The sequence below is a fragment of the Otolemur garnettii genome, unplaced genomic scaffold (assembly GCF_000181295.1).
Source record: "Otolemur garnettii isolate 467f Iridium unplaced genomic scaffold, OtoGar3 scaffold00053, whole genome shotgun sequence".
Taxonomy (NCBI): domain Eukaryota; kingdom Metazoa; phylum Chordata; class Mammalia; order Primates; family Galagidae; genus Otolemur; species Otolemur garnettii.
Genome location: NW_003852448.1, coordinates 523606 through 551217, shown reverse-complemented (window position 1 = coordinate 551217; position 27612 = coordinate 523606). Strand labels below are relative to the sequence as shown.

The window sequence follows — 27612 nt, the reverse complement described above, 5'->3', positions numbered from 1 at the left end:
GCATCACTCAGAACACCACTGAGCATCACTGAGCACCACTGAACACCACTGAGCACCACTGAGCACCACTGAGAACACCACTGAGCACCACTGAGCACCACTGACCTGCACACTTGGAAATAGTGAGGACAGTAAATTTTATATGCATACACCTGGGAGATACTGCAGGCACAGTATCAGACCACTGCAATAAAGAAATATCATCATAAAATGAGTCAGTCATATGAAGTTTTTGGTTTTCCAGTGTATGTGGGTCACTACAAAAGTTTTGAGACAGACTGTGTTATGGCCCATTATTTCACTTCCAAGAAACACAGTCGACAGCTCCCTTTCTGATTCACCCCTCAGAGTTTCAATTTGCTCAGCTTAGAAGTATTGCTAAAAGAGCCTCATTTGTTTCTGTCCTCACAAAGATTATGTTGCTTGATTTTTGTGTATCTCAAACCTTTAATAGTGATTCACATATATAAAATTTATATTTATACTATACTGTAGTGCCTAAAATATGCAATAGCACAAGTCCTAAAAATGTAAATCTCTTAGTTTAAAGTTTTATATTGCTAAAACGTGCTAATGATCACCGAACCTTCAGCCCGTTGTAATCTCTTTGCTGTCGGAGGGTTTTGCTTTCATGTTGATGGTGCTGACTCATCAGGGCAGCGTGGCTGATGGTTGGGGTGACTGTCACAATTTCTTAAAATAACAGTGGAGTTTGCTTTGTTAATTGACACATTCTTTCACAAAAGATTTCTATGTGAGTATGTAATGGTGGTTGGTGGCACTCACAGTAGGACTTTTTTCAAAATTGGAGTCAATCCTCTCAAACTCTGCTTCTTATCAACTAAGTTTGTAAAATACTCTTGTCATTTCAACAATGCTCGTGGCATCTTCACCAGGAGGAGGTTCTATTTCAAGAAAACACTTGTTTTTCTCATCTGTAAGAAGCAACTCCATGTCTACTCAAGTTTTCTCCTGAGATTTCAGCAATTCCACCACATCTTCAGGCTCCACGTCCAGTTCTCCTGCCATTTGCACCACACCTGCAGTTACTTGGTCTGCTGAAGTCTTGAATCCCTCAAAGTCATCCATGAGAGTTGGAATCAACTTCTTCCAAACTCCTGTTAATGTTAATATTCTCACCTCTTCCCATGAAACACAAATGTTCTTAATGGCATCTAGAATGGTGAATTTCATCCAGAGGTTTTCAATTGACATTGCCCAGATCCATCAGAGGAATCACTATAGCAGATACAGCCTTATGAATTGTGTTTCTTAAATAATAAAACTTGAAGTTTGAAATTATTCCTCAATCCATGGGCTGCAGAATGGATGTGTTAATAAGCATGAAAACAACATTAATCTTATGCATGTCCATCATGGGTGCATTGTCAATGAGCACTAACATTTTGCAAAGAATCTTCTGCTCTGAGAAGCAGGTCTCAAAATATTCAGTAAATTATGCTGTAAACAGATGTGCTATCACCCAGGCATTATTTTTACATTTATAGAGCACAGGCAGGGCAAATTTAACATAGTTCTTAAAGGCCCTAGGATTTTCAGAATGATAAATGAATATTGTTATTGTCTTGATCTTACAGTCAACTGCTGTATTTATCCCTAAGAAGAGAAATAGCCTGTTCTTTGAAGTTTGGAAGGCAGGTATTAACTTCTCCTCTGTAGCTATGAAAGTCCTAGATGGTATCTTCTTCCTTTAGAAGGTTGTTTGGTCTACACTGAAAATGTGTAGTTTAGTGAAGCTCCTTCCATTACCCATGCTAACTCATCTTCTGGATAGCTTGCCCCCGCTTCCACACGAGCCTGGCTGCTTCACCTTGCTCATGTATGTTATAGAGACAGTGTCTTTCCTCAAACCTGTGAACGCACCTCTGCTAGCTTCAGGCTTGTCTTCTGCAGCCTCCTCACCTCTCTCGGCCTTCGAAGAATTGAAGAGAGTCAGGCTCTGGATTAGGCTTTGACTTAAGAGACTGTTGTGGCTGCTATGATCTCTCTAGACCACTCAAATTCCCTCCCAAGCATCAGTGAGGTTGTTTTGCTTTCTTCTCATTTGTATGCTCACTGAATTAGCCCTCCTAATTTCCTTCAAGAACTTTTCCTTTGCATTCACAACTTAGCTAACGTTTGTCATATGAGAAGCCTAGCTTCCCGCCTACCCTGGCCTTGCCGTGCCTTCCTCACTAAGCTTCATCGTTTCTAGCTTTGGGTTAAAGTGAGAAACACGTGACTCTTCCTTTCCCTTGAACACTTAGGCTCTAAGTCTTACAGGCTATTGTAGAGTCATTAATTGTCCTAATTTCAACGTTGTTGAGTCTCAGGGAACAGAGAGGCCTAGAAGAGGGAGAGAAACCGGGGATGGCCAGTCACCAGAGCAGTCAGCACACAGGCAGCACTGATCAGTTGCTCATTATCAGTAGGATTCCTGGGGCCTCAGAAGAGTTACAGTAGTAACATTAAAGATCACTGGTCACAGAACACCATAACAGATACAATAGCAATGAAGTTTGAAATGTGACAATTATCAAAATGTGACACAGACACACAGCAAGCACGTGCTACTGGATAAACGGCCCCAACTGACTTGCTCAAAGCAGGGTTCCCACAAACCTCCAATTCATAAAAAATGCAACCCGTGCAAAGTGCTATAGGAAAAATTGCACTAAAACAAGGGTGCCTAGATCATGTGTGTTTACAATGATCTTAGACAATTTTTAAGTAACTGTAAAAAAATTTTGTCCTTGATCATGAGCTTGAATTTGTTTTTTTGTTATTTTTGTTTGTTTGTTTTACAGCGATTATTCAGAGCAGCATAAGCTTGAATTTATAAATAAAACATTCATATTAGAACACATACTTTGTTTGACTCAAGTGTATGAGTTGCAACCATTGCTAGGGGAACCAGTGTAATTAAGTTTCATTATGCAGAAATGTCCAATCACCCATACTAATGAATACAGGAAGAGAAGGGCAGGCTACTTCTGGACATTCTTCCCACGTGGCTAGAGAAAACTTCTAAGTTGACTTTTAATGGCAGAAGAAAGCTTTGGTCTATCTCTCTAATGTGGAAGAAAACCCAGTCTACAGGCATTTCTGGCTTTTTCTCCTTTTCCTCATTTAAGAACAGTAAAGCTAAAACCAAGTAAATAAAAATAATAAATACACTGTCTCCCATTCCCCAAGCAAACCGTCACCACCAGTATTGCTTTGGCTGAGGAAGGAAGGAATTAACTGAAGAGCCAAAGTTCCAAACCCAATACACACATGGGAGGAAAACCCTGGACTCTGCTCTTCACTGGAGTGGTTCTCATAGGTGAATCCTCAGACCAGAAACACGGCAACCCCCAGAATCTCATCAGAGGCTCTGAGTAGACCCAGTAATGCATGCGTACCGACGCCCTGCTGAAGTCTGAGAACCCAGCTGGGTAAGTGCCATTACCACTCAGGGAGTAGGAGCCTGAGGGGGGAGGAGTGCAGGGATCCAGACAGGAAACACCGTGAAAACCAAACACGAGTTTGTGAGGGTATGAATTGGGAAATACACAATAAATAAATAAATAAATAAATGGAACAGAGGACTAGGTCACTAAAACATTGTTATGGGTGCATATTTTCTTTGGTTTGTTTCTGAAGAGCTCCTAATCTATTCAATACTGATAGGAAGCCAGGAGACTATCTAATTCACATCCACATAGGAAAAAAATTCATTTCAATTCATTGGAGGGACAAGGAATGGGGGGGGGCGTCAGAGGGGGCTTGGTGCGCTCCCACTGAGTGGGCACAATGTAGAGGTGTATGGCACACCTTTGGGTGAAGGGTATAACTACAGGAGGGACTCTACCTACCAAATTCAAATATTGTGACTTGGATCTTTGTATCCTCACATCAACCTGAAATTAAAAAAAAGAGTAACTAATCTAATTAATGCTCATATTTTGTTGCTGTTTTAACTAAAATAAATTTTTATTAAAAATTTTTAAGAAAGACCAGGAATGGTGTTTTAAACCCGCTTCACACCCAGATCTTTGGGAGGCTGAGGTGGGAGAATCACTTGAGGTCAGGAGTTCAAGACCGGCCTGGGCAACATACTGAGACCAACCTCCTTGTCTACAAAAAAATTAAAAATATTAGTAGGCATGGTGTCGCATGCCTGTGGTCCTAGTTGCTCTCAGCAGGCTGAGGTGGAAGGATCACTTGAGCCCAGGGAGAGTTTTTTTGTTTGTTTTGTTTTATTTTTCTCAGACAGAGTCTCACTTTGTCACCCTTGGTAGAGTGCCATTGTGTCACAGCTGACAACAACCTCAAACCCTTGGGCTCAAGTGATCCTCTTGCTTCAACCTCACTAGTAGCTGGGAGGACAGGAGCCCACCACAAGACCTAGGAAACATGTATTTTAGAGACAGGATCTCACTCTTACTCAAGCTCATCTCAGACTCCTGAATTTAAGCAATCTACCCACCTCAGCCTCTAAGAGTACTAAGATTACAGGTGTGAGTCACTGTGCCTGGTGGAGCTCAGGAGTCTGAAGTTGCAGTGAACTATGATGATGCCACTCTAGCCTGGGCAGCAGAGCAAGACCCTGTCTGTAAATTAAAAAAAAAAAAATTAAGAGAGCTTTCTGAACACCATGAACACCACGTAGGTAAGTCTTATGTAAAAGGCTTTAAGTGTATTATTCCATTGAGAGCTCACAGTAACTCTATGAGGCAGGCACTATTATCCCCATTTTTCAGAAGAGAAAACAGATTTAAGAGGTTAAAGAATCTCGTATGTAGTGACGGTGACACAGCTGAAAGTGCACAGTAAACTTGAACTCAAAACTGGGTCTACATGACCCAAAGCCTAGTAGAGCCTCCCCAGGACCCAGAGCTCCCTATTGGGTGGATCCTTGCAGATGAGGGGCTTAGGACAGCCTTACAGCCTTGCATCTTTTTTTTTTTTTATCTCTTATAGCGTAACTGTGTACATTAATGCAATCATGGGGTACAGTGTGCTGTTTTCATATACTCATCAGACTGGTTAACATAACTTCATGTCATTTTCTTAGTTATTGAGTTAAAACATTCATACTTTGCTTTTAGAAAGATTCACTTGTACCCTTATAAGATAAATCATAGAGGTGACCCCACCAATCACCCTCCCTCCCCCATCCACTCCCCTCACCTCCCCCTCCCACCCCCTTCCCATATTCTAAGGCTTTAATTAGGTTATGACATTCCTATAAAAGCTATGAATTAGTTTCAAAGTAGCACTGTGTACATTGGCATCTTAACCCAGAATCATCTGGGACTCCTGCTCCTTTGCCACTCGAACACAATCTGCTTCCACTGGCCATGCACAGTTTCTACAGAGAACCCCTACCTTACACCTCCCCTTTCAACCCACGCTTCATTCTGCCAGCAAATGGGTTTTCTGTAAATATGACCTTCAACCTGCCAGAGCCCAGTCTGAAGCTTCCTAAATTTGCTCTCTCTTTTCTTCACATCCACCTTTGGGTCTCATTCTGCACTCATGGGTGTGAAGTCCTACCCTGCTCTCCCTGACAACAAACCTGGATCTCTTACCAGTCCAATCTCAAGCACTTCCCTCCTCCCCAAACAAGTCAGTCTCTTTCCAGTCTTGAGAACATTCTATGGCCACTGACCTTTTTCTTCCGCTCCTATTTGTCTTCTGGACTGGAACATTCTTCGCTCTCTCTTCTTCCCACTCTAGTTCTCCCCTTATCTCCTCTTAGCTGGAGCCCACATGGGTGTCTTTCTCCTCTGGGCTCCTCCAGCTCTTGCTGCACATTGCAGGGCTCTCTTGGTTTTATTGAACAAGGACCCCATTGGCCAAACATTTCTGCATGTCATTCATAAACTGTGCAGATGTACCCCCTAATGAACACTGTACATGCACACCGCAAAGCATCGCAAAGATAGAAACTAAAAGTAGACGAGAAATGAACATTGGTGGTTCTGGTACTTTCTCCTTTTACCTCAAAAGATCACCCCCATGCTGTGCAGGCTCCAAGCCCCAACCATCGTGTTGCTGCTCCATCTTGTGCTACCAGCTGTCCCTGTTCACTTCGTTATGTGTCCTTAGCTTATTTTCTTAAAAAATAGATTGTACATCCCTAAGGAAATGAACTCTGTTTCCAGTGACGATGTATTTCTTGGCCAAGAACTCACTAAGTCATCTCCAAGTTCGATACATTCGGCAAACAATGGCAAGGGGGAGCCACCAGAAGTGAACACCTGATTTTCATGATAAATATGGTAATGCTGTTTTAGCTAGTGGAGCCACTTTCTGTATTGCTGTATGTATGGGCACTGTATGGACATATGCAGTGACACAAATTGGAATAGAATGGAACCTGTCCCCTGTTGGCAGAGTCACCCCAAAGGAATGGAGAGATCAGTAATCACCCAGCTGGTGTAATACTGAATTGTTTCAGAACCAACTCATAATTGATGCAAAGTTAGAGCACTGTATACCTATTAAATTATGGTATTATTGAAATAAAGTACATTTGAAGCTTTCAAAAAAAAAGAAACTCAGGGAAATGTCTCAGTTCTCCCTGTTCTCGGCTTGTGTTTTGCACCTTTGTTAATGACCTGGGAGATGGGAAAGCTGCTGCTTAGTGAAATTGGCCAATGCTGACAAGTTAGATACTTGTAAAGGGTTCAAAGTGAGGGCGGGAAGATGGGCAGGAAATAAAAAGTCACACTATTCCTAATAAATAATGAGAAAATGTCTAGCTGCTGCCACAAGTGACTCATCTGAAGCATTAACACCTGAACTTGGAACCCAATAGTAGTGGCAGGGAGGATGAAACTCCTCAGTGAGACCTGCTTCCATATCCCTCGTGTGGACTGCAAGGCCAGCTGCCCGGTTCCTCAGAACATTACTGACCCATGCTGTGGTCTTGCATACAATTTTGGAAAGCAGAGGCTGGCCAGGAGGGAGCCCTCTCTGGGGCCCTGGAGAGCAGGCCTTGCAATGAGCTCATGGGGGAGCCTGCCCCGGTCTCCTGCAGTCAGTCCAGGGTCCAGCTGAGACTCAGCAGACTTGCTGCACCTGCTGAACCCTGAAGAACAATGAGGTGAGCTCAGGGGTCAAGACCAAGCTGGAGCAGGGTGTGTGGTGAAGTTATGGTGTCTGCCTTTCACTTGGGCTTCTGAAGGTCTCCGGGGGCAGAGAGAACAAATCATCATCATCATCATCATCATCACTACATGATGTTTTATTTCCTGCTCGTCTTCCCTGTGACTGCTTAGCAAGCAGCTAGCACATGTCAAAACTGTTTTCTCTCCTCCCTGGAATGCCCAGGCTAAGCCAGTATTAGAATACTATTCTACCGCAGAGAGGTATTAGAATACTATTCTACCGCAGAGAAAATACGCTTGGAAGGATTAAGTTACTGGCCCAGGTCCTCCCAGCGGGTGTGGTCACAGCCTTTCCTGTCGCATCACAGTCCCCTTCCCACCTGCACTGGTGGCTGCTGATCTTTAGGCCCTCACCGTAAATTAAGATCTACACACCTGTATCCTTCCACCTGCTGGCCAAATGCCTCCAATTTCTAAATTCGCCATCTTTCAAGTTTTGCTGTCGCTCCTGCTGTTGCTGTTACAGTCCAGGCCCTCTGGTGATCAGTAGCCTGTCTCAGAAATCCCCGCAGGAGCAGCCCTGAGGGCATTTTTCCCAATTGCGACCTCCCTGCCCTCCATCCCGTCCCCACCTGAGGCAGAATGAGTGTCCAAGGGAGGAACATTTTCCTCTTTTTTAATTGCATGTCAAATCCAGCGCTCAAATATTCACAAAGTCCATTAGCTAAAATAAACTTCAACACGATGGTAGAAACAAGTTTAAATTGATACTTACATTTTTATTTGCTATTTCTATCTCAGAGTTCTTTAACTGCAACTGAAGACTCCAGTCTTGTCAGAGGACTAACTCTGTGAGATGTGGGAGGTGGGAAAGAATAGATAATCTAACTCTCAGAAAAGAATCTTGAAGGAAATAACTTCCTTTTCCAAGCACCTTTCCCACCTACACTTCAAGTCAAGTAGAATGTTACCAAATATCTTTTCCTAAAATAGGTCCTTTGAATTCTGTGAAATAGTAATATTTTAAAGAGTATAAAGAGCTAAACGACAAATCTAGATTTATTCTAGGAGAGTGGTTCTCAGAGTGTAGTTGTGAAAATGCTGGGCTGTAGCTGAGACCTTCCTGGAGGCCTACAAAGTTAGAACTGTTTTCACAGTCAAACCGAGTCATTATTGCCTTCTTTTTATTCTTATTCTGAGTACGTAGTGAAGTTTCCATAGAAAACATGACGTAATGATGCTGTTGTTGTGACAAATGATATTCTGATCTTCTCAAATTTCTTACTTGTATTCTCTAATATGATAAATATAGTTATAATCCATATAAGCAGACTGTCTTTGAGGGCCCCAGTAATTTTTGAGAGTGTGTCTTAGTCTATTGAGACTGCTGTAACAAAATACCAGAGACTGTGTAGCTTAGAAACAACACATGCTTATTTCTTACAGTTCCGGATACTAGGAAGTCCAAGATCAAGGTCCCAGCAGATCTGGTGTCTGCTAAGGGCCTGTTCCTCATAGCTGACAGAGGGCTGCCGAAACTGTCTTTGATAAGGACACTATTCCCATTCAGGAGGGCTCCACTCCCATGACCTAATTACTCCCCCCCCCCAAGGACCACACCTCCTAACAGCATTACTTTGAGTGGTAGAATTTCAACATATGAATTAGGAAGAGCACAAACATTCAGATAATAGTGGAATCTAAAAAAGATCAAGAAAACAAAAAGTCTGTGAGCTACTGACCCAAAATATACTTGCTGATTTGAAATTAGCTCCCCATGAGATACTCAGAAAGGAGGCACTGAGTCACTAGCATGGTGGTGATAAAGGTAATAGCAGGAAAAGTAACGTGAATGAGTTCAGGATTCCCACAGGCTGCTCTGAGCACAGCAGGCCCAGAGACACATCTGGCAAGCTCTTTGCACGCACAGTAGCAAACCGAAGGGAAGGAAGTGAAAGAGCAATGGTCTATTCATGATCTGAACACTCATTCAGAGTTAATACTCAGCAGAAATGAGTGGATCCACATAGGGAATTCAAATGAAAATTGGTCTGCACACACACTGGGTTTCCCGACTGGCTCATTTCATCATGCCGGGTACCTGGAGAGCATCTGAGGCACTGGCAAATCTGCAGAGTTTGTGTTCTTTGAAGAGTACAGAAAGGAAATCAGAGACAAAAGCCATGTCTGCCTGGCACTGGCTCTTCTTTGCATCCAAATGACAGATGTGGAGGCACGATGGCTTTGTAGAGAGCCCACCTGTTCAATCTTATCAAGGATGGCACTCCTCGAGCAAGTGATTGAGTTCAGTCTCAAAGTTGCCTCATTTCATGTTGTGCAAAAGCAGTCTGATTGGTTATTCTGAGTGCGATCAAACCTAACAATATTACATTTGGTGGTTATGTTTGCAGCCAAACTTGCAATCATCTGACGAAATTAGAAGTAGCACTGATGTCCACTGCTTTAAAACTTTGGGACACTAAGAGAGGAATGAAGTCAAGGTCAAGTTCTCTGAAAATTATCTCCTGGCATTGATCAATGTACTTCATAATAGAAGCTTTATACAAAGCCCTAAACCAGGGGTCCTCAAACTTTTTAAACAGGGCGGAGAGGGGGGGAGCAGTTCACTGTCCCTCAGACCATTGAAGGGCCGGACTGAGGGCCCCAGGACATGTTGGCTGCTAAGCAGGACAGGCAGTGGTGGCAAAAACACCCAGTAGGCTGGATAAATGTCTTCAGCAGGTCACATGTGGCCCGCAGGCCATAGTTTGAGGATGCCTGCAAAACTCCTATATAATGGTGGAAACCTTAAAATCATTCTAAACAGTCATGCAGTATCAGAAAGTGTTTTACATGGAATGAAATTGCAAGTACTCAGACATTCCAAGTACTTCTGGTTGGCTGTGAGTTCTCAGGAATCACTGCTGGAGGGAGAAGCACACCCTCCCCACCAAAAAGACCCTTAGCACAATCTACCCTGTTACTTTCAAACAAGCCCAACCAAAGGTTGCACAAGACTATGCAACTGGGCTGAACACTTAAAATAGTTCAGCAGGTAAGTTTTGTGTTATCTATATTATACCACAATAAAAAAGGTTAGGGAGGATTCTCAAGTTTTAGCAAAGGAAATTACCTTTCCAACCCTGCTCTCAGCTGCCTAAATCAAGACAATGTCCGGAATTAGGTAAGCTGACTGTGCTTACGTTTGATATGGCCTAATCTCAGCAAGCAAGAATTCATACTTGGGCAATAAAATGGATATATATCTGTACTTTGGACATGAAGATTATTTTAATCACTGTGTCTGTAGGTGTTGTAAAAACAATCAAATTGTGAATGACAGACTTTTGCCCTGGATTGTCCTTGGGGAGCTAACCAAGCCCAACCCTTTGTAAGACAAATATTATACTGACTTTTGTGCTTGACTGCAACCCTGCTATGGCTGCCTGGACGGCTTGGACTCACATCAGATCTTTCTTTGCAGAGTCAGTATTCCAGCAGTCAAGCCCTTGAGAAATATGATCTGAGAATTATGGCTACGATTGCTGTTGCCCTTCTTAAATAAATAGCAATATGTTCATAATACTTATTTTCTTTTTTAAAAAAAACAATTCTGTACCTTCTACATTGACAATAGTTATGAAGTGAAAATAATAGGTGTTACCAAGCAGTACATAGAGTAAGATTCTATTTTTATATTTAATATATGTATTAGCATAAGATTGTCAGAAATTTAAAATAGCTCACTTGATAAAGGGTGAGATAATCTGGGGACAGGGAGATAGAAAGCTGTGGGAAAATATACAGATTTATTTCAAATTAAAAATAGAACTTAATAAATAGCACATAATGACCTTTACTATCAAATGATTCTATACATCCAAATTTAGTCTGCCAAGGATAAACCAGCCAACAAAGTCGAACATTAATTATGTTCCAATCTTCTAACTAAAATAGGTATAGGTTAGAGTCACTAAATTAAGGTGTAATTTTATATACAAAAGCTTTTTCAAAACTCAGTAAAGCAGGCAGGCTACTGACTCACACCCTGAGAGACCCTGGAAAGTATGGGCATTGCACAGCGCCAGACGGGCTTCAATATCTAGTTCAAAGTCTACTCATATGTGTGCGTAACTTTATATAAAAAATACAAATGGCAACAGCAACAACCAGAATGTGGTATGTTGGCATCAAGAAAACACTCAACTATTTTGCCCAATTCTAAGTAAATAATCACATATCCAAATCATGGCTATCAGTGTATTATTTGAAAAGCTATTTCAGCCTAACAGGATGCCTGGGCATAAAGGTCACAATGGTTCCTCTAAACTTTGTGAACCATAAAATAATAAACATGTTGTAATACGTGATGGCCTGGCTACAGAAAATAACCACAAAAAGGCAATGCAACCATAGACAGCTAAGGTTTGAGTAGAAACAAATGTTCATTTCATTGTTCTCTCTATTCAGGTTATGGATTCATTCATTTAATGAAAAAAGAGCAAAACTATGGGATAGTTAATGTTAATTTGGGCAGTTTTTCCTGGCACCAGTCAAAAAACTGGCTGTGTTGAATTTTGTCTATAGCTATGTTTCTAATAAATATATTTTAATAATAATAAAAGCCATACTTAAAAAAGAACAAAATAGCTCTTCTTTCTTTGTTAATTATCAGAGATTTTTCAGGTGTTTCTTCCATTTTTCCATTAAAAGAAGGGCCAAATTTGGGACTGTGTGGGAGCCATCATTTTAGGTCTGGGCTAGCATCAAGAGGCAAAGGAAACGTCACAAATTCATTACACGTCTGAATGGCATGTACATCCCAAGTCTGGCATGTTTTAAGTCTGGATTGTATATACATCCCAAATCTGGCATTTTTTAATGTTGTTGATCATGTCTTCTTTGATAAAGGGAAAGATGTAGTTCCTAATTAACTATGTTAATGAGGAGAATTTTATTATCTCTGTATTGTGTTACCTAATTTAAATCAAGAATTATCCCAAGTGGGAAGGAATTTTGTGACCAAGACAGTATGAATTAATTCATTTTGTTTAATTAAAAATATTTATTTAATGAAAAGAGCACATGCTAAAACAATAACTAACATTTCTCAGCAGGTGCCCCAAATCTTTCTAAACATTTTTTTCTTTGCAGTTTTTGGCCAGGGCCAGGTTTGAACCCACCACCTCTGGTATACGGGGCCAGTGCCCTACTCCTTGAGCCACAGGCATCACCCATCTTTCTAAACATTTTATATTTATTAACTAAGTGAAGCCTCAACATTTCTCATTGCAGAAGGGGCCTATTGTTGTCTTCATTGGAAAGAAAAGGTAATCTAGTGGCACCTGTAACCCCAGCACTCTGAGAGGTCGAGGAGGGTGGATTGCTTGAACCCAGGAGTTTAAGACCAGCCTGAGCAAGAAAGAGTGAGACACCTTCATCTCTACTAAAAATATAAAAGCTAGCCGGGTGTGTGGAGGGCACCTAGAGTCTCAGCTACTAGGGAGGCTAAGGCAAGAGGATTGCTCAAGCCCATGAGTTTGAGGTTGCTATGAGCTATGATGCCCTGGCACTCAACCCAGGGCGACTGAGAAAGAAAAGAAAAAGAAGCAGGCCTTAGCAAGAGAAAGAGATACAAAGTAGAGAGCCGGGCCAGGAAATCAACCTGGGAGACGCCTACAGAGGAGGAAAGAGCTCTTTGCAACCATGGAACTCAGAATGAGACCACACTGGGGGCCCCGTGAGGAGGGAGGAGGTGGCAGCTGCCAGGTGGGCAGGCAGGTGGCCTCCCAGAATTGAGTGGCATTAAGCATTTCCACATTTTGACTCTGGTGAATGTAAAGTCATAGAAAAGTGTTAAGCAAAGGAGGGAACGCTCTGGCTGGACTGTGAGAATGTGCCAGAGGCTGAGGAGTGGGGGGAGAGTGAGAAGGCTGCTGAGAGCCCAAGCAAGAGAGGAGGGAGGTTTGGAAACTGCTGGGACAGAAGAGGGGGCACTTTCAGGGCATAATCTGGAGGCAGATCTGGCCAAGTCTCCAGTGACTCAGGGCCTAATTGGAATTTTTGCTGTGTGCACATAAACACAAGATTAAAAGTTGAAACAATGGAGAAATGTCCTTTTCTTATTGATTTGAAATTCTGGATTATCTTTTGAAAATAAGCATTGTCCTTCTTATTGATCAAAGAAGTGGGAAACATGAGGACACTGACAAGTTTCTTGTAATCTGATGATGAGCAATTCTACGGAGCAAAGCCTTCCCTTTAAAGGGGCACTCATATAGTATCTACTTAGTATCGACCCATAATCTAGTTTCTTGTAGTTCTAAAGGAATCTGTCCTGTTTCCAGGATACCTGTGTGACACCTGTGCACAGACCTCTGTCAAATCTCTTCTCATCTTGGGTCTGGCCCCATGAACAATCAACCACCTGCAAACCACTGCATCAGACTGAGTCAGATGAGGTCATAACAGTGAGGGCCAGGCCAAGACAAAGCCTGGCAAAGTCCAGGAGCCACACAGTGGAGATTACAGAATTTGATCCCCCTAGCATTGGCTAGTCATTCTCCCAGACCTGACTGACCCCAACTGATCTCATGAGAGTATTATAAAGATGTGTTTAAAGGGCAATAATTCAACTCCTGGAATATTCATTTATAAACCTGTAAAATGTCTATTCATCCCCAAAGCCCCTTTTTCTAGCCCTGTCTGTTTTAATGAGCTTTTCCTCTTCCCCTCTTCCTTACACATAACATCAGTTAGAGGGAACTTAAATCTTTATTACCACAAATAAACTCGGGCCACCAGCCAGGATGGAATTCCTGCAGCCAGTCACAGCGGAGGCCTGACCAGGCATAACCAGCCACTGTTAGAAGTCCCAGGTGGGACTTAGTATGTAGACACACGACTTTAAAACCCCAAGTATTACAAGGGGGCCAGTGGGTACTGGGACCCGTCATTGTTTGCCATAGGCACAAGACAGCTTTGTGCCTGTGAGGGTGTGTCCTACTGGAGAGGAGGTGTTTCCTAATTTTCAGGAAAGACAGCCCTCTGGATTAGCAGTGACCCTGCACCTACATCCTGACTATGATAAAGGATATAGTTATTCCTCATTGCCTAACGGAAGTGAGGAGGTTCATGCCAATAGAACCAAGTTAACTGGAAAAAGAGTCCCCTCCTTTAGAAACCGGCTTCTGAGCCTACTTTCCAGCTAACCAAAAGATATTTAGTGAGCTTTATTAGAAGAAATTAAAGTGAACTCAATCGCAGTTAATGAAAATAAATACCACTAACCAGCTACAATAACTGGGTCTTCATGGCAAAGAGTATGGCTGCTGTTTGAAAAGAGAAAAAGTGTAACTCAGATTAATATTCTGGTTATACAGATGTCAACAGCCACCAAGTTATATGTATGTATCAGTCTCATATAGAATGTTGAAAATTTCTTGCTTTGCAAAATTTGGCAAAGAAGTCACTTTTCAGCCACCAAACTTCAACTTACCGCTGATCAGAAAATAAGTTGACCAGTTTGTCTGCTAGAGTGCTCTTTTCACAGGCTGGCATGCATCAAGCAAAGAGCAGGGAAACGTCAAGCGCTAAATCTTTACAATGACTTTCTGATCTGCAGTTATGTGGAAAGTTTATTGATCAGTCACTGTTGTTTGATATTTTGCTGCAAAGGGCAGAGCTTACTCTGGAACTTGCTGGCATCAGCAACTTGGTTAAATTTTTTATTTTAATTTAGAGACAACTAAAAAGAATCTCTCTGGGGCTAGTTCATGCCACGATAAATCTGACCATCTCAGGAGTACAGAGGAATCACTGAGGGCTCAAAAGTTGTGAGGATTAGGAGAGGACTCCACCTGGAGTGAAACAGAATCTGAGCTTCTAGCTGTAGAAGGAGGGTGAGGAGGAAGAAGAGGAGCTTTGAGTTACCAGCACTTTAAAACTTCCACCACTGTTCACTCTAAGGCGGCTTGATGAGCAAGAAGATGGTTAAATTTATAGTTTTCAAAGTCCTCTTACCACATTATTTCATATAATCTTACCTATTTGATGAGGTACTCAATACCATTGCCAATTTGCATAGGGGAATTGAGATTTTCAAGGTTAAGCTGAGATCGCACAGCTAGTAAAGGAACAGAACCAAAGAGGAACTCAGAAAGCATTTCAAGAAATCACATAACTTTTTGCTTAACAGTTAAAGGTTTCAGCCCCAGAATAGCAACATCAGAAAGAAAAAAATTTATGCTGCAAAGTCAAGCCCTCAGGTCATGCATAGGTAGGCACAGCACACCGAGGATGAGTTTTGCCAACCGTTGTGTTCTCAATGATGGCTCCTTTGAGAAAACATGGAAAGGTCTTCCTTTCAAAAGATGCTTAATGCATAAACCAGATAGCTATTCATTTAAAAGGTTACACACTAATGAGATAAATTTAAGAGAAGTAACCCTCTTTCCAATCATCTCACCATCCCATTAAGGATGCGTTTAAAACCTTTAAAATTTAAAACACCTAAAATTTTTATCAGAGCTGTATCTTTTATTCAACTCACCAAACTTCATTGAAATATTCATCTGTATATTTTGGGAGATTTATGGAAAATAAAAATAATATTTGCAATTCCAGATTTAAATCACTATATCTTAGGTGTTATCACCAAGCACAGTCATTAAATAACAGCAGGACTGGCCTCAGTGAAACTTGCTTTCTAAACAGTTTTCAAATGTGCACTCAGAGTCTTCCAAAGTATGCGAATAAGGTGCATTAAAAATCTGATGACTAATCGATGCTGAAAATTTGTCCAATGTGTACGCGGTTCCATTTCATTTTTATAAATGTTTTCTGAGGACTTTTGGCTTATAAAGGACAGGGTTGGACATAGGTCTTTAATAATACAAGAAGAGTTTTATTTCCCTTGTGAGCTGAGTGGCCACCTTAAAAAAAGAATGTACTGGGTTTGAAACATCCTGAATCTCTGTAATGAGTTCTTTCTGGTCCAGGAGACTTCTATTTTCACAAAAAGAAAATACATCCAAAACCTTTTAGTAGAATACATGATTTTAGAGACTACATTTAGAAATATTCTTAGGACTTTTAATTTTAATGCCTGGTGATGTATAATTTAGTTGTTCGGTTTGATGGATGGTCAACTGATCCCTAATAGTACCCTGTTTCCAGATTACCTTATTATCGCAGGTTCATCAAACACATAGTTTTTTCCCATCTTTACATTTTTAGTAAGATTTTACCATACTCTGCCTTTAATGTATGCAGGATTCTTCTCTATGAAACCTTTCTGGTCAACACCATTTAGCTTCAATCCCTCAAGTCACGGAAGATGAGTATACTACATATCTATAGTTTATCTTAAGTATATTTATGTTTGTATAATTTCATCCTTTCATTTAACCAGTATTTATTGGAGGTCTGTTGTATATCATAGGCTCTAGTATAGGCACTAGGGGATTAGCAGGAAACAAAACAGACTAAAATCTCCCTTTTCATGGGATTTATATTCAAGGGAGGGAGGAGGAACGCTGCAGACTCTAACTAGATGGAGACAATATACAGTGTTTGATTGTAATGCTTGCTATAGAGAAAAGTCTGCCAGGTGGGGGAGACACAGTGTCTGGGTAGAGGATACAATGTTAAACGTGGCGCCTGGAGAAAACTTTACTGAAGAAGACATGATTTGGGTTTTTTTGTTTGTTTTAGTATTACCTTTTTTTTTTTATTTCAGATTGATTTGTACCCTCATATTAATCTGAAAAATTATCCTCAGATTAATATGAGGGTACAACAGGAGGGCTCCTGGGAGAATGGGCTGATTCCAGGGCTGGGCAGAGAAAGTACACAGTGAGCCTGGAACATCTTGATGTGTTGAGTGAACCTGGAACATCTTGTTCTGTTGTGTCAAAGAACAATGGGACATGTCAGAGGGACCTAAGAGCCAGCTTCAAGAGATACCCACTGGCAAAATCTGGGTCAATTTGTGCACAAAAAATAAATTATGAATGTAATAGAATACAACACATAGGATGGAATAGCAATTCATGAGTCTGTACTGAAATAGGTAAATATAATAAATGTGGGGAAGGGCAAGATGTTCCTTATATTATAGAAGAAGGCCAACTAATAAATCCGAAAAAATGATGCAAATGGAAAAGTGATATTTGGCAGCCATCAGAGTGGTGGTTGACTCAGGCAGGTGTCCTCAAGGCCCGCTAGGAGTGATTGAGAGAAGATTTAATGAAACAGAATATTGGTGTACCCTTGGAGCACAGCCTACAAGACGCTTATCAAGTACAAAGGGAAAATAGTGACTTTATAATGGAGAATCTCGGTATTCACCAATCTAGATGATCAAGGTTAGCATCACAATGGTGAGACAGTTAAATATCACAGGAGCCTCTTAATGCAATGCCCTGCCAAGAGCATGGGATCATTTCTTTGATATCCTTCCCAAGAATGGATGGCCTGACTCAGACACAAAAAAACACCAGACAGACCCAAGTTGAGGGGCAGCCTACAGAATGAAAGGAATAGCTTGTTCAAAACCATAAAGGTCATGAAGGATGGGGGAAAAATTGAAAAATTGTAGCGAATTGAAGGAGAATATAGAGACAAGTCAACTAAACGTAACGTGTGGCCCTGTATTGGATTTTGGACCAGAAAGGAAAAAGACATTGTAGGGAAATTTAAATAAATTCAATGGATTATTTCAGCGTTGCATTATACTTATAAAGGAGAGAATCCTGGTTTGGGGAAAATATATACACTGGAATACTTAGGGATAATGAAGAATCATATTTGCACTTACTGTTAAATGCTTCAGAAAAACAATATTGATCAAGAGTATCTATCTAATCTATCTAAAGGTACATCAATATAAAATAATAACAACTGGGAAAACTAGGAGGGGAAAATGGAGAATTTCCTATCATCTTCCCCTGTTTTTGTTAAGTTTTAAATTATTTCAAGGACAATTATCAAAAAGGGACTTCGTATTGTCTGATTTCCTTTTACAGAAAAGGAAACATTGGAGGACAAAACTAGGACCCATGAAAATGTGTGGGTTTCAGCTCACAGGCAAGTCAGGGGGCAGCGACAGTGCGACTGCCCATTTAAAATGTGCACGAGAGACATGGAACACAAGCGTTTTGCTGGGAGAACTGGCAGGAGCATCGCGTTCATTCTCTAAGGAGGTCATGGGCAATTTGGAAGGTAAGAGATGATGCAAGATTATGAGAGTAGGTCACGTGAGGAGAGACCAAGGGGACGGAGCAAGTTTAGCTTCAACAAATGGAGCCACACAGGGCATCTGTTATTTGTCTCAAACAATTTGGAAGGTTTTCTTGTGAAGTAGGGTTTACGCGTCTAGCTGACCACCATGAACAGAAACAGAACCAATAAGTAAAAAATATAGTGAGACACGTTTCACCTTGGACTCTGACAAACTGGACTCTGCGGGGGTAATGAGATTCTAATCACAGGGTGCAGAGGATGGATGGGCACCTGGAAGGAACGGTCTAATGGTAATAAATGTCAGAAGTTAAACGTGACCCTTACGTCCCTTTCAAACACAAATGATAATAATAGCTACGATTTATTGAATGCTTCCTAAATGTAGAGCATTGCAAATGTGTTATGCCGGCTAGTCCTTGCTCCAGCTCAGTTAGGTAGGTACCCTCATCCTCTTTTCACAAATAAAGAAAATGAAGCCTAAATAAAGTATCAGGGGCAAATCTAGCCAGTCCCGTGGTGGTGTAGGAGCCGGGATTCAGTTCTGTGTCGGTCGGCTCCAGAGGCCACCCCATGTCTCCACTTCTACCTTTACCGCCTCTGAATTCCAGCAGTCCTGTTTTGTCTCAGAGTCTTGAGCCACCCAGGGCTCCAGTGCCCACTGATGGCTCCTATGGCCACAACTCTCCAGTTTTCTCTTCCAGTTCTTTCTCTTTCCTCTTCTTTTTCCTGTGTCACGCTTTCTCACTCATGTGAACCTTTAAACTCCTTAACATCAAGGAAAATTGCTCTCCTGTGGAAGAACTTCCCATCACTTCCATGCTAGGAACAGTGCCCCCAGAAGGAATGCCTCTGGTAAAGTGTAGTGCTTCACCTGGCTATCAGCGTAACAGATGCATATCGGGTTTAACAATCACTGCTGTCTTAGCCCTCCTTCTGCCCCCATGTCTATTAAATATTCCTCCAGTTATTCAGTCAACTGGACTTAAACTTGAGCAAGCCACACCTTCATTCTACTCATTGTTTCACCCAACTGAGGTCAAAGTGCAATGGATAAGTAAGCACTTAACCTGGGGTATTGAAGTGTCTCCTTGGGAGTGTGTTGCCACTGGACTGCTATGTTTTTGGAGTTTCAAGAGCTAAGGGTAAAGACTAAATCTCCTTTTCTGAGGGTGGCAAAAGTAAGCACTTGGCTGCAGGAAGAAAGTTTGCTATTAATTCCCAGAGTGGACCCAAGATATTACGCACTCATGAAACAAAATCTTTGCCTTACTGTGAGGAATCGGTGCTAAAAAGCAATATTCCAAGTCCCTCATAGTGCTGTTGAGAGGAAGTAGCTTTAACTCATGCCAACTATTCTCAATATGCCCATGCGAGGAGCCACCTTCTGACTTGCTTTAGTGAAGCCTCCTCCCTCCACCTCATGGGGGTAAGGGATCCACAAAATACAGGGAGACGTGAGTTTGCATGTGCATGCTCTAGTCTCATTTAACCGTGCCACATCTGCACTCTCAAAACACAGACGTTTCCCTAATGGGCTATAAAACGTGCCACTTGGGTAGTTAATTTTGAAATGTCATTAAGCTAACAGGCACTTGGCAATGTACCTGTTCCACAGAGATACACCCAAGAGTCAGGCGTTTCTGGTCCCTTGGGTAGCCTTCCAGATTTGCGATTGTCCTGCTGTTACTGCTTTTCCTCCTGCAGAAGGCAATGCCAAATTGGTTTCCCAGAAAGCACAACTTCACAAGCTATTAAGAGGCAGAGTGAGTGAGGAGTGGGTCTGAACATCCTGGCAGATTCCACAGCGAGCTCCTCTCCTGGTCTTTGAGGTTAAGGTGGAGGAGAAGAGAAAGATGATATTCCCTTTGTTTACTTAAAAGATTCAAGTGTTGCAGAAAGCACGGACTTCCCTACTCTGTGAACAGTCATGAGGTTTCCTGGCCTCCACTCCACAGGACACAGAACCAAGCCAGCATGTGGCTGACACGCTCCGCCTTCAGGCCTGGAAACTCTGTGGACGCCAGCAGGGTGGCTTTTCCTCTGGGACCTCAGGGTCCATCCTCCCCTGCAGTGATAATAGCTGGATGAGAAAGGACCTGGGACCACACACTGCTCTTCCCATTCAGCGTCTCAAGAGAAGTTAGGTGATACTTAAACGAAACAGCCCTCAGACCACACTCCAGCCCACAGCTCTAGACTCTCTGCTGCTGTGACTTTAACTCTTTTCAGAGGTTGCAAAAATTTAACACCTGCAAAAGTAACCAAGTTACCAGGTCCCCATAAGGCACAGGAAGGGGCGTTTCCTATAGCCTCGCTCCTTCTTCCAGTGTCTACCCACACAAAATTGTGTGCGTGTGTGTGTGTCCGTGCTTGTGCTGGGCTCTCCCCTGCTTGCAGAGCCCGCTGGCTATAAAGCCCAGGGAGGCCTGCAAGGAGACCCACACTTAGCGAGCGCGGCTGAGAGGCGGGCCCAGGGCGGGGCCGAGCGCGGGGACCGCCCGGGAGCCGGGCGCAGCCAACGAGCAGACGGGGAGGGCGGGCCGGCGCGGGCTGAGCGGCGCGGGCTGTCACAGGCGCCCGGCGCGCGCTGCAGGTGGCAACTTGGAGGTGCCGCCGCTACCGCTGCGGGAGGAGCCTGGGTCTGGCGGCCCCTTCCAGCCTCCGGGAGCCCTTTCCCGCCGCCGAGGTGAAGACTGGACCTAGGAAAATTCCAGGGAAAGAGCCGCTTGCGCAGGGACCTGTGAGCAGCTCTACCTCGCTCTGCCCTTGCGCTACTTTTTTTCTCTGAGGAAGGTTGTGCTTGGGGGCTGGGAATCGGCTCCGTTAGGGGCCAAGACCCGAAGGCTTCGGCGACCCAGGTGAGCACCTTTCCTTTTCCGTGTCCCATCCTTCTTGGTAGACGGGCGCAGACCTGGAGCGCCGGTTCGCCCCGTGGGCAAGGGCCGGGGCGCTGGCGCCTGCCCTTGGGTTGAGGTCGATCAGAGAAAGAGCGAGGAAGGGGCGAAGCTGGCCCGACCGGGGGCTGCCTGCCCTAACCTGCCTAGAATCGGCAAGGACTTCTGGGTGGGCACCCCGAGGAGAGGGTTGGGCAGAGAGGTGCTTTGAGGAGCCGGAACGCTTGCGGTTTGCCTGGCTTAAACTGGCAGAGATCGCCCCTGCGCGCTGCGCGGGAGCGGCCGCGGGAGCCGGGCGCGGCGCCTCTGCGAACCCCGGAGCCAGCGCGCCCGGCCGGGCGAGCACACGAATCTTCAGTCCCTCGGAGCCCAGGGCGCAAGAGGACGTCATCCCTCTCCGCTCCTGCAACTCCTCCTCCGCCCCTCTCGCCTCCACCCCTCCGCGCCGGCGGCTTAGCCTATTCGGAGGTTCAGAGCCTTTGCCAATGCGCGCGGTGGTTGCTGCTGTCACTCCCTTGCCCGTCCTTGCTGGAGTTGGAGAGCCCTGGGGTCCGGCTTCCTGTCCCCCTGGGCCACCTAGTTGTGTGCTGGAGGCGAGTAGGGCTGGCCAGTTCTCTGTGGCAAGGGACAGAGGTGAGCGCTGCTCGCTCTCTAGTGCTCGCTCCGGATCCATCCCCGCCCCCCCTGCAGTGTGAACCGCTAGCATAGAGAGCGGAATCTATGAAGCCATTCCTTACGCTTCCTAGAGGTACTGGAGACCTCCTAGGAAGGTATGAGCCTTGGAGATGAGGCCAGAGCCTCCGCCTCTATCTCAACGTTTCCGTCCCTGCCTTCCAGTGGACAGTAGCTCTGACCTCCGCTTTCTGGCTTGCAGTGCGTACGGCGCTAGCGGCCGTGTGTGTGTGTGTGTGTGTGTGTGTGTGTGTGTGCGCGCGCGCGCGCCATCCTCCGGGAGGCAGAGGCGCAGGAGCCCTCTCCCCCTGCCCCGCGGAGCCGCAGAGCCCGCGGTTCGTCGCTGCCAGCGGCGCGCAGCTGCATCTCAGCAACTCCGCGCTGCAGCCTCCTCTCCACCTCCAGTTTCAGCTCCCTGTTCCCTCTAAAGCGTGTCCCAGGATGAAAATCATCAGGCCGAAGGGTGCGGGTGGGGGATCAAGGAACTCTGGAGGCGAATGAGGCTGCGTTCAAAATCCAGCGGAGCGCCTCTCTCTGGGCATTGCAAATTCCGGTGGTTTGGCTGTAAGGGATCTTCGGTGGAGGGTGGCGGAGGCAGGCTCGTGCTCTAGGGAGAGCGTGGTGTCACCCAGGAAGCCGGAGTCGGGGCGGCTGAGCCTCAGCAATCCTTTTGGCGCGTCCTGCTAGGGGTCGGCGCTGGAGGTAGGGTGGCCGGGCCGGAGCTATGGGAGGGCGCCTCCGAGGTGCGAGGAGTCGGCGGACTTTGTGCAGGCATGAGAGAGCATGTCGGCACCTGCAGCGGGTTCCGGGACACTGGAATTCCCCTGGAAGTTGAGGTCGGGGTCCACACCCCGCAGCGACCCGCACGCCGGGCCAGACGACTGCTGCGGATTCGGAAGCAGTAGTCGCGCGGCGGGGTGTACCGCCCCCTCGGCCCGCCGGCCGCGGCTTTCGCTTTTCCTTCGGCAGAAGTGAAGCCGCCACCGGGACTCACCGGGGGCTGGCCACCTCTGCGCTGGAAGAGCCTGGGGTGCAGGTGGCGAAATCCTCCCAGGAGTGAGGGGCTGCGTCCAAAAGACCCAGGGGGTTGGGGGGAACCGAAATGTAGCGCATTCGCGGGAGGGCGGTGGTGAGCGCCAAGGAACCCCGAGGCGAGGCGAGGCTAGGCAGGGCTGGCCCAGCCCAGTTCGAAGGTGCTGCTCCCGGCTCTGGGTGCTCTCTCGAAGGACCTGGGGATAGAACAACCCCCGCCCTCCGCTAGTCGACAGCTCTGGTGTAATTCCCTCTGAAGAGCATTGGATTAAGACTGGGCCGGGAGGACTGGGATCCACAAAATGAATGAAAGTAGAAACGACTGTAAATCCCAAATCTAATTGCGGTTTAAATCTAAATTCCATTTGATTAGAAACAGACTCTAATCTGGTAAAGCGGGGTCTGGGTGGGAGCCCCTATATTGCATTTCTCATAATAACAGTTACTGAAAGGGCTGGCAGGATTTGCCCAAGTTGGACGTGTGCTGCTTTGGGGGCTGGGGGCTGGGGGCGGGCGTGGGGTTGCAGATGTATTTACATGTAATTTAGAACAAAGAAAGAGTCAAGTTCAGATCGGTTCTGAAATGACCTTGGGAGACTCTGTCTTCACTTTCCCTTTTTGGCCATAGGCATTTCCCAGCTGGATCAATTACATGACTTAAATGACACCAAGGGGTCAGAGGCCCTCTTTTATACCATTAGTTTCTAAAGAGGACTTTTAAATACTTTTTCTTAGAATGTGTAGTATCCTTAGAGAAACATTCTCTGTACTGAGGAGCAGAAGTATAAAACCAAAATTTTATACCTAGACTATGACCTCTGAATTCCAATAATGGAAATAGAGTTCTCACTAGAGTGTAAGTTATCACAGTCAGGGCTCTTTCTCATCCTTTTACCCTAGCATCTGGCACATAGTAGGTGTTCAACAAACGTTTATATAGACACTGGTGCTTATAATTAAAGACATTGGCCTGAAAAGACATTGAATTTCTAGGACTGGGTGGCCCCCTACTCAAGAAGTAGGGTGCTAGCCCCATATACTGTGGATGGTGAGGTCAACCCCCCCCCCGCCCCCGGCTAAAAAAAAATCTGCAAAAAAAGAAAAAATAATAATAATTTCTAGGACCAATCATTATTAAAATCAGAATATTTTTCTGTAATAGTCATTTTGAGGACTAGGGTGCATTATTTAGTTACATATATATATATATATATTTTATTTCCTTGGTGTTTTTTTTTTTATTTCTTTGCTTTTCTTTTTTTGTGAGAGAGTCCCACCCTATGTACCGAGCAGAGTGCAATGGCGTCATAGCTCACCTGAACCTCAGGCTCAGGCTGTGGGCATCCTGCTGTCTAAGCTTCTGGAAGCCACTGGGATTATAGGCACTTGCTGTGGCACCCAGCTGGGTTTTTCCATTTTTTTAGGAGTTGGGGTCTCACTCTTGCTCAGGTAAGTCTCAAACTCCTGAGCTCAAGCAATTGTCCCTCCTCAGGCTCCCACAGTGCTGGGATTAGAGGCATGAGCCACCACACCCAGCTAGTTACATATATTTTAAAACTCTATGAGATTGGTGAAATCATTTGAAATAAGAAGACACTTTAAAAGTTAGAAAACTTAGAAACTACAGAATGATAGAGTTATCATATGGTTAAAAGTCCTCTATTACAGCCTCTGGTTGAACACCCCTGGAAGTGAGCATCTCACTATTTTCAGAAGCATTCTATTCATTATTTAGTTAGGAACACAGGGATGAACATGTGGTGGTCTCTGCCCACATGAAACTCACATTCTAGGTGCTGGGCCAATGTATAAGGAAACATTATAGTCTGGGTGCTACAGTAGAGATCTGTGAGAAGGTTGAGGGCTGTCAGCCATGCGATGCCACACTCTGAGCAGCAGCAGTAAGGGAGGCTTCATGAAGGATGTGTCCCGTGGTTTGGACCTGAAAAAAAGGATTCTCCCAGAGAACTGTAAACTGACTAATAAGACGCCAACTGAAGGTCGGCCTGCACATTTAATCCTCCATCCAGTTCTGTCTCCCGAGCTGTAGCACTCCGCCTTCTCTCTCTTCTGCACACCCACCGCTCTTCTATTTAAGAACAGTTTTCATTTCTCTGTTTCTTTTCTTCAGGCCAAAGAGCCACAGATTCTTCACCCTACCCACAGTCCCAAATTACCTATTCTCACACTCAATGTTGGATGCTTTCTCTGAAAAAAAGAGGAAGAAGAAGAAGCAAAATTTAAAGCAGAGCATGCTTTGGGTAGGATTTTAAGTGAGGGCAAGCTGGCTGTGAGCGGTTCGTTAAAAAGATCCAGGGACTGCAATGAGTCACTGTCCACGCTGGCCAGCCACTTCCTCATCTGTAAGGAGAGTAATAAAGTTCACCTATCACACTGTGAGGATTAATTTATGAATTCAGAGTTATCTGAGGTGGTTGGAAGGAAAGTGTGAGACCTAGCACATGGGAACATAGAATTTTCTGATTCAGAACTGGTTAACCAAGAATAGCAAGAAACACAATTAGTAAGAAAATATGGCTTTCAATGGAGAGCTGCTAGGAGGCTAGAGATTTTAAAAGATATAGAACCATGATATTCACAATGAAGAAAATGAAAGGTAGATAGCTATTAGAAATAGTTTGTGATTTATTATTTTTTCCAGGGAGTAGAGAAAACTGGAATATAAAGCTCAAAGTAGCCACCAAATCTCTGGAGAAGAAGAAAAGGAGTCTCGTGATTTTAATGCTAGTTCACAGCTTATCAGCCTTGATGTGGAGGGAGGATTTGGTGTCACAATGACATGTCCTGTGGAAAAGCAGGGCTAATAGATGTCCAGCATGCACCCTGAAGTGTTAAGGGTCACATGGCCCAGAGCTAATGCCAAGGCCATTCTCCTGGTGGGAGTGTAGAAAGAATTCAAGACATGGGTGCTTGGCGGACATTATCTTGGAATCCTACGTAATGAGCAGTTAAAAGCGATGATGAAACAGGGAGCTGACTCTGAATATAATTGGGGCTGATTAGTAATGATTTCAGTCAAGCAGGATGAATGAAGATGAGAACTGCAGAAAAGACATTAATGAGCAAAGAATGCAGGTAGAACTTACTCTGGGAACTCCGAAATAAAAAGAGGGAGAGCGCTGCCATTTCTTAGTGTGGTGGGAGAACAAGGGTGACTCACAACTTATATACCTCACCCCTGATGTCCACTCGTTGTGTAGCATCTCTAAGCCAAGAGTCCTCATCAGTAAAACAGGGATAAGAAACACTTAGCACCTGGCCTACCTTTCCTGTGAGCTGTCCTGGCAATATGCTACTGGCTTTCTAGAACCAAGGGTGTATGTTGGTTGGATAAATTATTACCAAATCTTTATCTTAACTATTCAGGCTCCATTAGTAATCTAGTCTCACATTTCCAATTGCTAAGGGAATAGTTTGCGTAGCTGCTCCATGATCATATGAAACTGAATATATCTAAAAATTCCACACATCCTTATCATACTGAAACCACCATGTCCTGAGTCACCCATGTGGCAAGAGACCTGGTCTTCATTTTTTACACCTTCCTCTTCTCACATTACTCCCCCACCAATACACACCATGGAAATGTCAGGAGCCACGTTGTGGTGGCTCCCATTGGCACTTCTTTTCTTTCATCTTCCCACCCATTCTACCCCAGGCCCTTGTCACCTCCTGCATAGACTATTGCAGTCAATTATCCCAACTCACTCTGTTCACCTTCTCTCACTTCTGTTTCCAGTTCATTCCTTTTACAGTGCTTTTTTAATTATATCACTTTCTGCTCCTCAAGCCATCCCTGTTTCCTAAGGAATGAGAGCTGACTCCCTTAGCTCTTGGATGGCCTCAAAAGGAAGCCCATGGCCACTCTTGCCAATTCTTATGTGTGCCTATAGGGTTTATGTCTCTGTCCTTTGCTCAGATTTTTTTGTTGTTGTTTGGTTTGGTTTTGAGACAGAGTCTCACTCCCTATTGCCCTGGGTAGAGTGCTGTGGTGTCATAGCTCACAGCAACCTCAAACTTCTGGGCATAAGTGATCCTCTTGCCTCAGCCTCCAAAGTAGCTGGGTCTATAAGCGCTGGCCACAACACCCCACTAATTTTAGTAGAGACAGGGTTTTGCTCTTATTCAGGCTGATCTCAAGGTCTTGAGCTCAGGCGATAACACCCACCTCAGTCTCCCTAAGTGCTAGGATTATAGGTGTGAGCCTCCGTGTCTGTCCTCAGACCATTTTCTTTAACCAAAATGCCCCTCCTCACCCTTTCCTCTGTCTTGAAATCCTACCAGTTATCCAAAGCCACACTCAAACACCACCCCCTTCATGACTTTTTTCCTCAGTCATTCTCAGAAGGTTTCTCTCTCATCTTTCCTTCTTCGGACTTTTTGCTCTTTCCCCTCATGGAGCTTACCATCAATTTATTCTTTTAGGCGTCTTATTGATTGAGAGCCAGAGGTCCATCTTATTCACCTTGGTCTTCCCCACTGAGTGGTACCCAGAGTGGGGGCTCTGGCACAGCTTTTCACTGAGTCAGCGCTTGTCTAGGGATGTCTGAGAAGAGCCTCTGACAGCAGAGGAGAAGGGCATCGTTCCAAACTTGGGTCAAGCTGGCATGTGGAAGAAGTAGTCAGCCCTTGATCAGATAGTTATAGGC

The 27612-nt window shown here is 44.3% G+C and overlaps 1 pseudogene; it reads left to right on the top strand.

Moving 5' to 3' along the window:
* The first annotated feature begins 6157 nt into the window (after nt 1–6157).
* On the top strand, nt 6158–6441 carry LOC100942615 (annotated as a pseudogene).
* Nucleotides 6442–27612: the final 21171 nt, after the last annotated feature.